This window comes from Chrysochloris asiatica, unplaced genomic scaffold (assembly GCF_000296735.1).
Source record: "Chrysochloris asiatica unplaced genomic scaffold, ChrAsi1.0 scaffold00013, whole genome shotgun sequence".
Taxonomy (NCBI): Eukaryota; Metazoa; Chordata; class Mammalia; order Afrosoricida; family Chrysochloridae; genus Chrysochloris; species Chrysochloris asiatica.
In genome coordinates, this window is record NW_006408531.1 from 17613033 (window position 1) to 17627659 (window position 14627).

At 39.9% G+C, this 14627-nt stretch overlaps 1 protein-coding gene and 1 pseudogene across 1 annotated transcript in view; one reads left to right on the top strand and one right to left on the bottom strand.

Annotated features, from left to right (window-relative positions):
* Window positions 1-14627, top strand: part of LOC102820569 (serine/threonine-protein kinase Sgk1-like) — a 211846-nt gene that overhangs the window by 176068 nt on the left and 21151 nt on the right. The window lies entirely within an intron of this gene.
* On the bottom strand, window positions 12381-13532 carry LOC102818557 (annotated as a pseudogene).

Consider the following 14627-nt stretch of genomic DNA (forward strand, 5'->3'; position numbering starts at 1 on the left):
CAATAAAACACAGGGAAACATCTTTCTGATATTCTCTGCTTTCAGCCAAGATTCATCAGACATCAGCAATGATATTCCCTCATTCCATGGCTTCTTCTGAATCCGGCTTGAGACTTAATAACATTTGTGCTCCCCAGCAATAAAGTATTGGGAGGGTAGTGTAGTGGTTACAAATAGGGCTGTGAACCGCGAGGTCAGCAGTTCGAAACTACTAGCTATTCCGTGGGAAAAAGATGAGGCATTCTGCTTTCGTAAAAGATTTACAGCCTCGGAAACCCTGTACAGGGTCGCTATGAGTCGGAACTGACTCCACGGCACATAACCACCAACCACCATTGAAACTTAATCCACTAGGATAACAGATACCCTTCTTTGTGCCTTCTTTACTCTAAAACTATTATTGATATCCCCCCCTACTTCTCCCACTCAAACATTTAAAAATACAAGTTGGGATTTATTCCTTCCATCTTAGTATAGGTATGTAGCCATGAGCATCCTCAGTTTCCTAAACCACATTGCTTTTACTTAACTGGACTCACATGAGAACCAGTCAGAAGGCCAATTGGCCATGCTTCCCATCAAGCCATATGTGGAGCAGCAGGAAGCTGCTCAACTACATAGAGTATGTTATGGATAGTGTTGTGAACTCTTAAGTAGGAAGTCTCTAAGTGTAAGTTTCAGCTTCATGACTTCTTACCAGTATGACCTTGAGTATATGATTTTTTTTTTGTGTTTCTGTTTCTATCACCTGTAAAAATAGAATACTAATACCAGATCATAAAGGTGTGTTTTTTTTTATTCCAATGCTTTATAGAAATATTAATTTCTTTCCCACATTATATGTTAGCGATTGTGGGTTGGTGGCTGAGGGTTTCCTCCTCTGTCTTCTCCCAGTAGAACACAGGTTGATGAACCTGATATTTGGAGGAATATACTATTTCTTGTAAAAAAAATGTTAACAGAACTTATGATGTATTTTCAAACTTCTGCTTAGATTTGGTGTAATCACTTCCATGATGACATTTTATCTGAGCAGACAATCAATTTAAAGAGTGCTTCCTAGATGGTGTGGCCTGCTTCCAGTACTTATGAATGTTATGGCAAAGCCCTCTAGATTTTTGATGGATTTTGATCTTATGTGATGTGCCAACTGACCTCCAGGTTTTTGGGCTTGAGCCAGCAGCCTGTTGTCTGATGTACAAATCTTGGGTTCATTAGTCCTTGCAGCTTCATAAGTCAAGAGAAGCCTCTAACCTGACATCATATCTATAGATACAGGAACTTTCCAGCCTCTACAATTGTGTGATACATTTCTTTGTGACAAATATCCCTATATACATATATAGGCTTCACTGCTTTTGATTTTTTAGAGAACTACACTAAGATACTTAGTATGTGTCATATCTGCATCCATTCCATTGTTCTAAACACTTATGGGATCCGAAGTCAAGAAATCAAACGACACATTGCGTTGTGTGAATCTACTGCAAAAGATCTATTGTAAGGGCTAAAAAACAAGAATGCCATTCTGAGTGTTCATTGTGGATCCAGGCAAAATGAAGTCTTTGACAATTTCAATCTCTTGTACATTTATCATGATATTACTTATTTGTGAGTATTTTCATTTTCTTCACATTGAGATCCAACCCATACTGAAGGCTATGCTTTTTAATCTTCATCAGTAAGCATTTCAAGTTCTCTTAGCTTCCAGAAAACAAGGTTGTGTCATTTGTGTATCACAGGGTGTTGATTAGTCTTCCTCCAATCCTGATGTCATATTCTTCTTCATATAGTGTATATAGCTTCTTGGATTATTTGTTCAGCGTATAGATTGAATAGTATGGTGAAAGGATACAACCCTGGCATACACCTTTTCTGATTTTGAACTATTCAGTATCCCCTTGTTCTATTTGAACAACTGTCCCTAGATTCCTCATAAGCACAATTACATGTTCGATGATACTCATTTTTCATGATGTTATCCATAGTTTGGTATGATTTACATAGTTGAATGCCTTTGCATAGTCAGTAAAACACGTAGTCTCTGTTTTCAGCCAAGATCCATCTGTTATGAAGGATACCCCTCTCTTCGCATCTTTTTATGAATCCAGCTTGACTTTCTGGCATCTCCCTGTCAATGTACTGCTGCATATATTTTTGAATAATCTTCAGCAAAATTTTACTTGCATGTGATACTAATGGCATTGTTCAATGATTTCAGCATTCTGTTGAGTCACCCCTTTTGGAATGGACACAAATATGGATCTCTTCCAATCCCTTAGCCAGGTAGCTGTCTTCCAAATTTCTTAGCATAGATGAGTGAGCGCCTCTACTGCTTCATCAGTTTGTTAAAATATTTCAATTTATATCCCATCAATTCCTGGAGCATTGTTTTTCACCAATGCCTTCAGTGCAGCTTGGATTTCTCCCTTCAGTACCATTGATTTTTGATCATATGCTTCCTCTTAAATAGTTGAACATTGATTGACCAATTATTTTTGGTACATTGACTCTGTATTCTTTCTAACTTCTGACACTTCCTACATAATTCAATATTTTGTCCATAGAATTCTACAGTGTTACAACCCAAGGTTTGAATTTTTCCTCCAGCTTTTTACCTTGAGAAATGCTAAGCATGCTCTTCCTTTGTGTTTTTCTAACTTCAGGTCTTTGCACATTTCATTATATGAATTTACTTTGTTTTCTTAAGTTACCCTTTTAAATTTTCTGCTCAACTGTTGTACTTTGTCATTTCTTCCAATTGCATTAGCTTGTCTATGTTTAAGAGTCCATTTCAGAGTCTCTTCTGACATATATTTTAGTCTTTTCTTTATTTTCTATCTTTTTGATGATCTTTTGCTTTTTTTCATGTATGATGTTCTTGATGCCTTCTTGTAATTCCTCTGATCATTAGTGTCTAATGCATCAAATCTGTTCTTAAGATGATCTCTAAGTTCAGTTGGGATATTTTCAAGGCTATATTTTGGCTCTTGTGAACTTGTTTTAATTTTCTACATCTTCGGCCTGAACTAGCAATAGAGCAGTTGATGGTCTGCTCCACAGTTGTCCTCTGACCTTATTTTGGCTGATGATATTGAACTTCTCCATCATCACTCCTGTGTGTTCCATCTGATGAGGTCCACGTATAATATCCATTTATATTGTTTTAAAAATATATTTGCAATGAATAAAAAAGTCATTGGTTTTGCTTAATTCTATCATGTACTTCTTCTAAATCATTTATATCACCAAGGCATATTTTCCTACTACAGATCCTTCCTCTTTGTTTCTAACTTTTGTATTCTATCACCAGCAGTTATCAATGTGTCTTCATTGCATGTTTGATCAATTTTATACTGAAGAAGTTGGTTGAATTCTTCAATGTCATCATCACAGGCTTTAGTGCTTGGTGTGTAAATTTGAATAATTATCATAGTAACTAGTCTTCCATGCATGCATCTGGATATTATTCTACACCGGATAGCATTGTACTTCAAGACAGATCTTAAATTGCTCTTTTTGATGATGAATATAATGTCATTCTTCTCAATTTCTCATTCCTGGCGTAGTAACATATGATTTCTAGCTTCAAAATGGCCCCTACCAAACCAATTCAGCTCAAAAATGCTTAGGATATTGATCTTTATGCATTCCGTTTAATTTGTGATGTCCTCCAATTTTCTTAGATGCATACTTCATACATTTCACATTCTGATTGTTAATGCATATTTGCAGTTATTTCTTCACATTTGAATTGTGCCTCAATAACAAATAAGGGTCCCAAGAGTTTTGCACCATCAGTGTTGTTAAAGGCAACTCTACTTTGTGTAGGCAGCTTTTCCCCAGTCATATTTTGAATACCTCCCAACCTGAGGTCTCATCTTCTGGCATTATGTCGGACAATGTTTTCCACTGCTACTCATAAGGTTTTCAGTGTTTAACCATTCGAAGTGGCTCATTTATACTTCTTCATAGCCTGCCTTAATCTGGCAGCTCCACTGAAACCTGTCCACCATGGGTGACCCTGCTGGTGTTTATAATACTGGTGGCATGGCTTCTAGCATCAGAGCAATACACAAGCCAGCACAGTATGGCACAGTATGTCAAACTGACAGATCAGTGGTAGAATCAACATCATACCACAGAGGAAAACTGCTCCGGGGATTCCAAGCTTGGAGATTTTAGGGAACCAGAACTGCCCCATCTTTTTCCTGCAGAGCAGCTAGTGGGTTAGAACCACTGACTTTTAAAGCAGCAGCTTTAACTTAACCACTGCATCACGAGGGCTTCTGAGATGAGGAAGCATAACCCATCTGTTGGTAGGTACGTCAAGTTTCACAGAACTGGGTGAGGCCACATAATTCTCTTTCATAAAAGAATGAATTACTGAGAACAATAATACAACTAACCTTAGACTTCTTTGTTGTTGTTTTGTCTTCCCCATACCAGTAAGTTTAAAAAACAAACAAACAAACCTATGCATGTTGCTGTAAAAGTATCTAGTACATTGCTTCTAATTATCTTATGTTGTTTTTGTCGTTAAGTGCTGCAGAGTCAGCAACGGTATTCATATTAGAATGAAACAGCTTGGTACTGTGTCATCCTCACAATTTGTGTTACGTTTGAGTCCATTGCTGCAACTACTCTGGCAATCTAGCTTTTTGAGGGTGTTCTTCTTTTTCGCTGATCCTCCACTTTATAAAGCGTGATGTCCTTTTCCAGGGAATGACTCTTCCTGATCACATGTCCAAAGTACAAAAGATGAAGTGTCATCACCCTAGCTAGCTTCTACAGACCATTCTAGCTGTACTTCTTCCAAGACAGATGTTTGTTCTTCTGGCAATCCATTATGCTTTCTATATTCTTTGCTAACACCATAATCCAAATGCATCGGTTCATTAAGTTCAACTCTACTCTGAGGAGGCAACTCATCCCCAGTCGTATTTTGATTGCTTTTCAACCTGAGCAGCTCATCTTCTGGCACTGTACCACACAATATCCCATTACCATTCATAAGGTTTTTAGTAACTAACTTTTCAGAATTGGTATGTCTCTCCTTCTTCCTAGTCTGCCTTAGTTTGGAAGTTCTGTTATAACCTGTCCACCATGGATGACACTGCTGGTATTTAAAATTCTGTTAGAATAACTTGCAACATCACAGCAACACACAAGCCACCAGAGTACAATAACCTGACAGATGAGTGGTAGAATTATATAATATTTAATGTTGTTGTGTGCCATCGAGTCTGTTCTGACTCATGCTATGCATAACAGAGCAAAACAATGAGCATTCTTGTGACATCATCACTATTGAGGACATTGCTGCTACCAGTGTGCCAATCCATCTCCTGGAGGGTCCTGTTTCTCACTGACCCTCCACTTTACCAAGCATAATGCCCTTCTCCAGGGACTGGTCCCTCCTGATAACATGTCTGAAATATGAGAGACGGAGTCTGGCCATCCTGGCTTCTAAGGAACATTCTGGATATACTCCTTCTGATACAGATTGGTTTGTTCTTCAGAAAGTCCATGGTATTCCAGCATTCTTCCTGAACACCATAAATCAAATGCATCAATTCTTCTATGATCTCCCTTATTCATTGTTCAACTTTCACATGCATATGAGGTTATTGAAAATACTATGGCTTGGGTCAGGAGCACCTTAATCATCGAACTGCTATCTTTGCTCTTGAACACTTTAAAGAGGTCGTGTGCAGCAGATTTGCCTATTGCAATACATCAATATATAATGACAACAACAAAATGCTTTCTTGACTACTACTTCTGTGAGTATTGATTTTGTATCCAATAAAAATGAAATATTTGATAACGTCATTCTTTTCTTCATTTATCATGATGTTATTTATTGGCCCAGTTTGAGGCTTTTTGTTTTCTTAACATTGAGGTGTGATCGATACTGAAGCCTGTAGTTTTTTTTTTTTTCAGTCTTCTTCAATAAGTATTTAAGTCCTCTTTGCTTCCAATAAACAAGGTTGTCTCATCAATAGTTATTTAATAATAAGGAGTATTCAATAATCAGGAACTCTGGTAGTCTATTGGTTTACAAGTTGGGCTATTGACTGTAAGGTTGGTGGTTTATATCCACCAGCTGCCCTGTGAGAGAAGGATGAGATTTTCTGCTCCCAGAGAGATTTACAGCCTCTGAAACCTTATACAAGATTGCTATGCATCAGAACTGATTCCACATCACACAGAAACAACAATCTTCAATAATGGATATACTACATTTTACTTTAGGTCATTAAGTTTTGTGAAGGCTAAATGAGATAATGTAGGTAGAGTTTGGAGGGATAATTATGTCATCCATGCATAAATAGATACAACTCACCTTGCCTCATATTGTTATTGTTGTTGTTAAGTACCATGGATTTGGTTCCAACTCATAACCCTGTATATGGTTTCCAAGAAGTGGCTGGTGGGTTTAAACCACTGACCTTGCAGTTAGCAGTCCATTACTTATCTCACAACACCACACCTATATGGTGGTGGTTGTGATTTACAAATTATGGATGAAAAAATAGTACATTTTGTTTGGTAACTAATGTTACTGTTTTATGCATCGCTGGCCCAATAGGTTGTTTCTTCTCCTTGAACTGCAAAGCTCATCATCATTCTGTGTCATTATCTGGGGCCCCAGGCAGAGAAGGTTGATAAACTTCCTAGAAACAGACATATGACTGGACATAAAATGCTCAAAGTGGAGGGAACCTTAGACATTATCCAGTCATTTAGATAAAATGTCACATTCTTAAGCAAGGATCTATAAAGCAAAAAGACATTCCATTTTGCTTGGCTTTTACCATTTACTGTGATTTAGAGGGTTCCAAGTTCAAGGATGGATATTTATTCCAGTAAGTAGCAAAATGTCTTTTCTAAATTCCTCTGTTTAAAGACACTTCGAGTCATACTCATCTAGAATTCAAGTTATGGCTGACAGAGGAAAGGTGGTCCAATCCAATCCTCACAATTGTTCTACTGCCAGGTGTCTGTATGGATTCAAAGTAGCTCAACTCAGATAGAAACCACCTTGGCTGTTGTTGGTAAGTGCTGTCAAGTTGATTCCGACCCATAGAGACCCTGTATAGGGTTTCCAAGGAGCAGCTGGTGAGCTTGAACTGCCAACCTTACAGTTCAAACAGCTTTACAGCCTGGCACATTAACCCACAGCACCAAACCAGGACTCCAGAAACCACCTTAGTCCCTCAGATTGTCAAAATTAAGGGTTTCCCTTCCTGTAACTCCAGAGTTGAAGCAAAATGTCTTTCTTGAACTCACTTTTTCCATTCTATTTGCTCTAATCAAAATTATTTGCTGTTTCTGCTGTTTTACTAAAAGCTAACCCAGCAGTAAGGAGACCTAATGGAATAAATGACTAATCAGCTCTGCTGCTAACCAAGAGTTTAACCTTTCAAATATACCAAGTGGCTCTGCAAGAAGACCTGGCAAGCTGCTTCCAATGAAGATTACAACCATGAACATTGATTCTGTCACATTGGGTCATCGTGAGTCAAAAACAATTCGACAGTACCTAAGAATGACAGATGAACAGTATTTTATAATACTTGATTGTTTTTCTGATTTCTTAATATTCTTTTTAAATATTTTTGCACTATTTTCTTGTGTCCATTTTATCTAAATCACTCATTCCATGTACTAGTTCTTTGATTTTAGTAAACTTAATCCTGGTGTGACACTGTAGGCTAAGTACTCAATCACAAGGTTGGTTTGAACCAAAAGATTGGTGGTTCAAATTCACCAGACGCTTCTTGGTAACCACATATAGAGTTGCTACGAGTCAGAACCAACTTGACTGCACTTAACAACAATGATTTTGCAAAGTTATTTTTCTCATATTTTAGTGACTCATTTCTAGTTTTATTAGTTTACATCAGACTAATAGGGCCATAGGATAAGCAGTCGACCTCAAGGTCAGTTTGAACCTCAAGGGTCAGTGCTTCAAATTCAGCAGCCACTCCTCAGAAACCCTACACTGGGTTGCTATGAGTTAGAATGGACTCAAAAGCACTTAGTAACAACAACACTAGGATTCCTGGTGTGGCACTGTAGGATAAGCACTGAACCACAAGTTAGTTCGAACCACAAGATGGGCAGTTCAAATTCACCATTCGCTCCTCGGAAACCTTTTACAGGGTCGCTATGATTCAACCGACTCTCAGTACATCACAACTTAGGTTAGTTTAGGTGCTAACCAAAAGGTGGGCACTTTGAACCCGCCAGCTTCTCTGTGGGAAAAAAATGTGCCAGTCTGTGTCTGTAAAGACTGATAAATTGTGTGACATTTCTACTTTGTCAAATTATACCAAGAAATTTTCTGACTTAAAAATTCAAAGAAAGTAGATTAAATTCAATTTAGTAATTTTATCAACATTATTTTTCTCATATTTTAACGAATCTTTTGTGGTTTTATCAGTTTTGTAGTTTTGTAGGTGAGCTCTACTCTGTACAACGGTGTCACTATGGTTTGGAATCGACTTGGCGGCAATGGTTGTTTGTTTGTTTCATATGGTAGTAGATTAAAAAAACGCTACTGAATTTTGATTGTAACTCAACTTAAAATGCCCTAATGGTAGCATCGGACAATCTCTTAGATATCCCATGAGAGTAAAGTTTTGCTAAAGGTAATACAGAAACAGCTACAATCACACATTGACAGAGAACTTCCAGAGGTTCAAGCGGGATTCAGAATAGGCCGTGGAACTAGGGATATCATTGCTGGTGTCCGATGGATCTTGACTGAAAGCAGAGAATATCAGAAAGATGTTTACTTATGCTTTATTGACTATGAAAAGGCTTTCAATTGTGTGGATCATGACAAGCTATGGACAACATTGCAAAGTATGAGTATTCCAGAGCAATTAATTGTGCTCATGAGGAATCTGTACCTAGACCAAGAAGCAGTTGTTCGAACAGAACATGGGAACACTGAATGTTTTAAAATTAAGAAAGGTGTGTGACAAGGTTGTAGTCTTTCACCATACTTATTCAACCTGTATTCTGAGCAAATAATCCGAGAAGCTGGGTTCTATGAAGCAAAACGTGGCATCAGGATTGGAGGAAGACTCATTAACAACCTGCGATATGCAGATGATACAACGTTGGCTGCTGAAAGTGAAGAGGACTTAAAACATTTACTGATGAAGATCAAAGGGGACAGCCTTCAATATGGATTGCATCTCAATGTCAAGAAAACAAAAATCCTCACCACTGGACCAATAAACAACATTCTTATCAATGGAGAAAAGATTGAAGTTGTCAAGGACTTCATTCTTCTTGGATCAACTATCAACACTCGCGGAAGCAGCAATCAAGAGATCAGACGACGTATTGCATTAGGCAAATCTGCTGCACCATCCCAGGGCTCCAGCCTTAATAATATTGTTGCAGAATCACTTACACTGTAGAGTCAATTCCAACTCATAGAGACCCTGTATAGGGTTTCCGAGGAGCAGCTGGTGGGTTTGAACTGCCGACCTTGTGGTTCCCAGTCCAGTGCTGATCCTACAACATACCAGAAGTTCTCCTTAAATAATAGAAGTGTTATACTTGATGACGTACAAACAGGTTAAAAAATTTCAAGAATTATCTTATAAATTTTTTTAAATGTACATAAGAATAATAAGTTCTGGTGTTGCAGTGGTTAAGCTCTCAACTGCTAACTGAAAATTAGTAATTAAAACCCAGCCAGCTGCTCTATGAAAACCTGGCAATCTGCTCCCTTAAAGTTTATTCTTGTTACTATCACTGAGTCAGTTCAGCATTTCAGGGTTTCTGAGGAGTGACCGGTGAGTTTGAACCACTGACCTTGCTGTTCAAACCGACCTTGCAGTCCAGCGCATCATCCTACAGCACCACACCTGAACTCCCCTTAAAGATTGTTGTTGTTGTTGTTAAGTGCCGTTGAGTCAGTTCTAACCCATAGTGACCCTGAACAGGGTTTCCGAGGCTGTAAATCTTTACGGGAGCAGAAAACCTCATCTTTCTCCCGTGGAGCAGCTGGTAGTTTCAAACTGCTGACCTTGCGGTTCGCAGCCCGATTCGTAACCACTACAGTACCAGAGCTCCTTAAAGATTACAGCATAGGAAATCCTCTGGAGCAGCTCTACTCTGATTCAGGTGTTACAGTGACTCAACTTGATGACACCCCAAACAGAACAATAATACAAGCAGACTATCACAATAATGAAATGGCCTAAAAAGAGAAGCTAAGGAGGAGTGAAAGGTGGGAGGGTAAGAAATGGAGGAGAATGTTAACCAGAAATACTCAAGAGGGAAACTGATTCCAACAGGCTTAGTCAGACAATGAGGGCTGAGTGAAGTTAAGTCAAAGCTAAGATTCTTTCAAACTCTGAAACTCCTGTATTCTACAAAGGTGTAAATTGACAGTGAAAACAAAATGCAAAAGGATTTAGGAAAAGATTTGTTCACAGTGAGTTGAAATGCACTTCAATAAGCCATGTAGAGTCCAGCTCTCAGAACCCTGAATAACCCTCCCCTCCTTGGAAATGTGTGGCAATCAGCTCTTTCCTCTGATTAGAATGTTGGCCCTTAGAGGAAACTTTTATATTCATCAATGGGCTAGACAGTCCTTGTAGGTATTAAATTGCATAATACACTTGAATTTTAAAATTGTTCTTCCATTCGCAATCTCATATAATCTTTCCAATCCCCCTACGGGATTAACAAAATGGATGTTAACCCTAAGGATGCTTGAAAAAGTAAATGTTTTGCCCAAGACTAATGATCATATCATAACAGGTGGACACACAACTGGAGTCTGAGCCCTTGGACACTCCTCCACTTTTCTTCTGGTATTGTCAGTAACCGCTGAGATGAGTCTGATGATGGTGACCCTGTGAATGCAAAGCAGGGCTCCAAACTGGTTCAAAGTGGCTCAGTCAGAGCCAACAGATTATAAGTGCTACAAAGCAACACAATCTCTGTGGGTAAGATTTTTGACCTGAGTAGTCGAACTGAAACATGAAACACTCTACACGGTTGCTGGGAGTTGGAACTGACTCGACAGCACTTAGCAACAACAATGGAATCCTGGTATGGCTGTAGGATGAACATTGGACTGAAAAATACAAGGTTGGCGGTTTAAACCCACCAGTCACTCGTTGGAAACCCTATACAGGGTCTCTATGAGTCAAAACTAATTTAATTGGCACTTAATAACAACAACAGGAACCAGGCAATAGTGCCCAACACAAAGATGGCAGCCAACCGCACCACTTTGAACGTGTGTCAGATGTCATCTTTGACTGAGGCGTTGTTGCTGTGGCGTTGGTTCTGACTCATGGTGACCCCAAGTGTTATGGAGCAGAGCTGCTTAGAAGGGTTTTCATTATTGTGGTTGAAAACTGACCTGTTTTATTTATTTAAAAACAAAACACAACCTCACATTTACTTTGCCTTTTACAATGCAGTTATATTCAGACATTCTTAGACCAAACAGATTGCCCCTACCCAGCACAAGGTGAATGCTGTGTCTCAGGGCTCCACTGTCAGCTCCAAAGCTTTTCATTTCACAGTTGACGTGTTTTATAGGAAGTTCTTGAAAATCATTTCAATCCAGACACCAGGCTTGTTCAATGATATACAATGCCATGGAGTCTGCATTTCCAGATGACTGAGAGGAATGGAAAGGAATTTTGTCTTTTTTTCTTTTTAGTGGTGTAGAGAAGTAAAACTATCAGTTAGATTGCGTTCGAAGAAAAGAAATGATCTGGGCTGTGCTTGGTGCTAATTTCTATTTATCTTCCCAAGGGTGTGACTTCAGAAGAGTTAAATCACATGCTACTACATTGATCAGTACTAGAAATCTTTTTTAGATGATAAAAAGGAAGATACCCAGATGGACATAAAAGTGGTCAACAGTTATTTACTGTCGGTTAAGTCTCTACCTTCTTGTCCACCAGAAGAAATATAAAATGAGCATATTGTTGGGATGGTAACTCTGTTAGACATTCGAGTTCACCAGTCGCTTGTCCCACACACAGGAAGGGGAACAGCCACTAGGTTTTATTAGTAACCTTATAGCAGTAACCAGATGTGCTAATGGCAGCTTGTTAGAGGTCCATCAGTCCTTTGAACACATGAAGGGAAGCATGGCTGTAATTCTTGACTGCCCACATCTGAACACATTCAGCTACCATGGAAACTACAGAGGAGGAAAAAAAAAATATTGATTCTAAGATTCTTTAACTGGGATTTTTAGGCACCCTTTTTCCTGTAGAGCCCCAAAGGGGTGACAATGTGCTGGAGACTGCTGTATTTTCCAGCATGGGCCCCCATTCTCTGAGAGTCTTGAGAAGGATATTGGATTGGTCCTGGGGCCCTCATGAAAGGAGAGAATGGTGGAACATATGTGGCCCAAAACCTGGGGGTGGGGGTAGAACAGGAGGAGGAAGAGCTCCTGGCAGTCCTGGAACGGGTTTGAACTTGATTCCAGAGTCTGCAGTTCCATCCTTCTCTTTTTCTTTGTTCCTGGGTGCTTGGGATCTTCCCCATTCTGTGCTGAGTCTGTGACCATTGACAAACAACTTATTAGACGACTTTTCAGCAGCTACTTCTGCAGCTTGTCTTGTGGCAAACAGAATGAAAGCCCACTACTGTCTCTGCACAACACGGATCGTCCGAATGTCTCCAACCTGGTAGAAATGATTTCTTAGGTCTGTCTCAGTAGTGGTATCGCCTAGACCACCAACATATAGTGTGGTGATAGTCTTTTCCTCTGGTGGGTCCAGAGGAGGCCTTGTTGACACCACCGTGATCTGCTAGATGATCATTGATTGCATAATATCTATCAGCCTTTTATACTCTGATCAGCAAGTGGATCATCTAGATCTGTAGGCTTCTTCTGTCTGTAGGGACAATCCTAGCTTTTCATGCACTCTCCTCTCACCCAGAAGGAGCAAACATTGGGTCAATTCCTTTTGTAGTAGGGTGTGGTCCGGGCCAGCATATCACTCACTAGTGGATGTAGCTTTCCCCAGCATGAAAACTGGCCGGGTTCCATCAGACTTAGAAAATCTCTCTTCCCTATTCTGCTCCTAGTAGTCTTTGTTGACATCAGACTTTGGAATGCCATCCTTAAAAGACAATCCCGCATCACAAATCTAGATGGGCAGTCCATATTCTAGATCCAAGAGGCAGATCTGACAGACCTTCTTTAATTAACTGTAGGTTTGGAACACTTCAGTCTTCTTAAGATGCATGTGGGCCCCAGGTCACAGTGAAACACTCAATGGTCTAGCACAGATTCTGCATTCTTTCCCATACTTTTCTTTGGCCATTCAGATAGATGTGTTTTCTCCAAGATACATCTGTCACAGAACGGGGACGTCCAAATCCTCTCAGTTCTGCCTGTTGTAGGTGTTAGAACCCAGAGAGGTAGCGGCCAGAGGCAGTGGTGGCATCAGAGTCTTCATAGGGTTTTCTTGATGATAATCTTTAAAGAAGATTGTCCAGCCCTTCTTTCTTGGTATCATTGGGTAGGTTCAAACTGTCAACCTTTAGGTTAGTGTTGTTGTTGTTTTTAAGTGCCATCGAGTCGGGTCCAACCTATAGCCACCCTGTATAGGGTTTTTGAGGAGCAGCTGGTGAACTTGAACTGCCGACCTTGTAGTTCAAACCGATTTTGCAGTCCAGCACATTAACCTACAGAGCCACACCAGCTGAGATCAAATGATTTGTGACCCCCAGGGACCTTTCAGAACAGATTGTTGCTGTCTGTCCTGTTAGTTCCAACTAATAGCAACCTTGTATAGGGTTTCCGAGGAGTGGCTGATGGGTTTGAGCTGCCAGCCTTGTAGTTAGCAGTCCAGTGTTTATCCAACAGTGCCACACCAGGTCTCAAATGGTGGTGGTGGTTATGTGCCGTGGTGTCGGTTCCAACTCATAGCGACCCTGTACAGGGTTTCCGAGGCTGTAAATCTTTATGGGAGCAGAAAGCCTCATCTTTCTCCCATGGAACCACTGGTAGTTTCGAACTGCTGACCTTGTGGTTCACAGCCCAATTCGTAACCACTCCACTACCAGATCTCATTAGGACTCAAATAGGGAGGCAAAATATCTTTCTGGTTAAAAGCAGAGTATGATGAGAACTAGTGAAACATTAATGAAAAAAGGGTTTTCCTCATTCCCTCCCTTCATCCCTGTGTATCTCCAAATACAGTGTGATAGACTTTGCTGCCATCATCTACTGGGGCACCTTTTATAGATGAGGAGGGGAACCGTAGTATGCCGAGCCTGGGCTAAGACCTTGGGAACACCTGGCTGACTCGCTGAAAGAATTAGTCTAGACTTGGAAATAGAATTTGGTACTGCATTTTATAGAGTCCCAGTGTGGCATTGTAGGGTAAGCAGTGGACTGCTAACCAGAAGATTGGTGGCTCAAACCCATCAGCCACTCCTTGGAAATCCTATTGCTCTTGTTGTTAGGTGCTGTGGAGATGGTTCTAACGCATAGCAACCTTATGCACAACGGAATGAAACACTGCCCAGTCCTGCGTCAATCTCACAGTTGTTGCATTTGAGTTCATTGTTTTTGCCACTGTGCCTATCCATCTCGTTGAGGGTCTCCA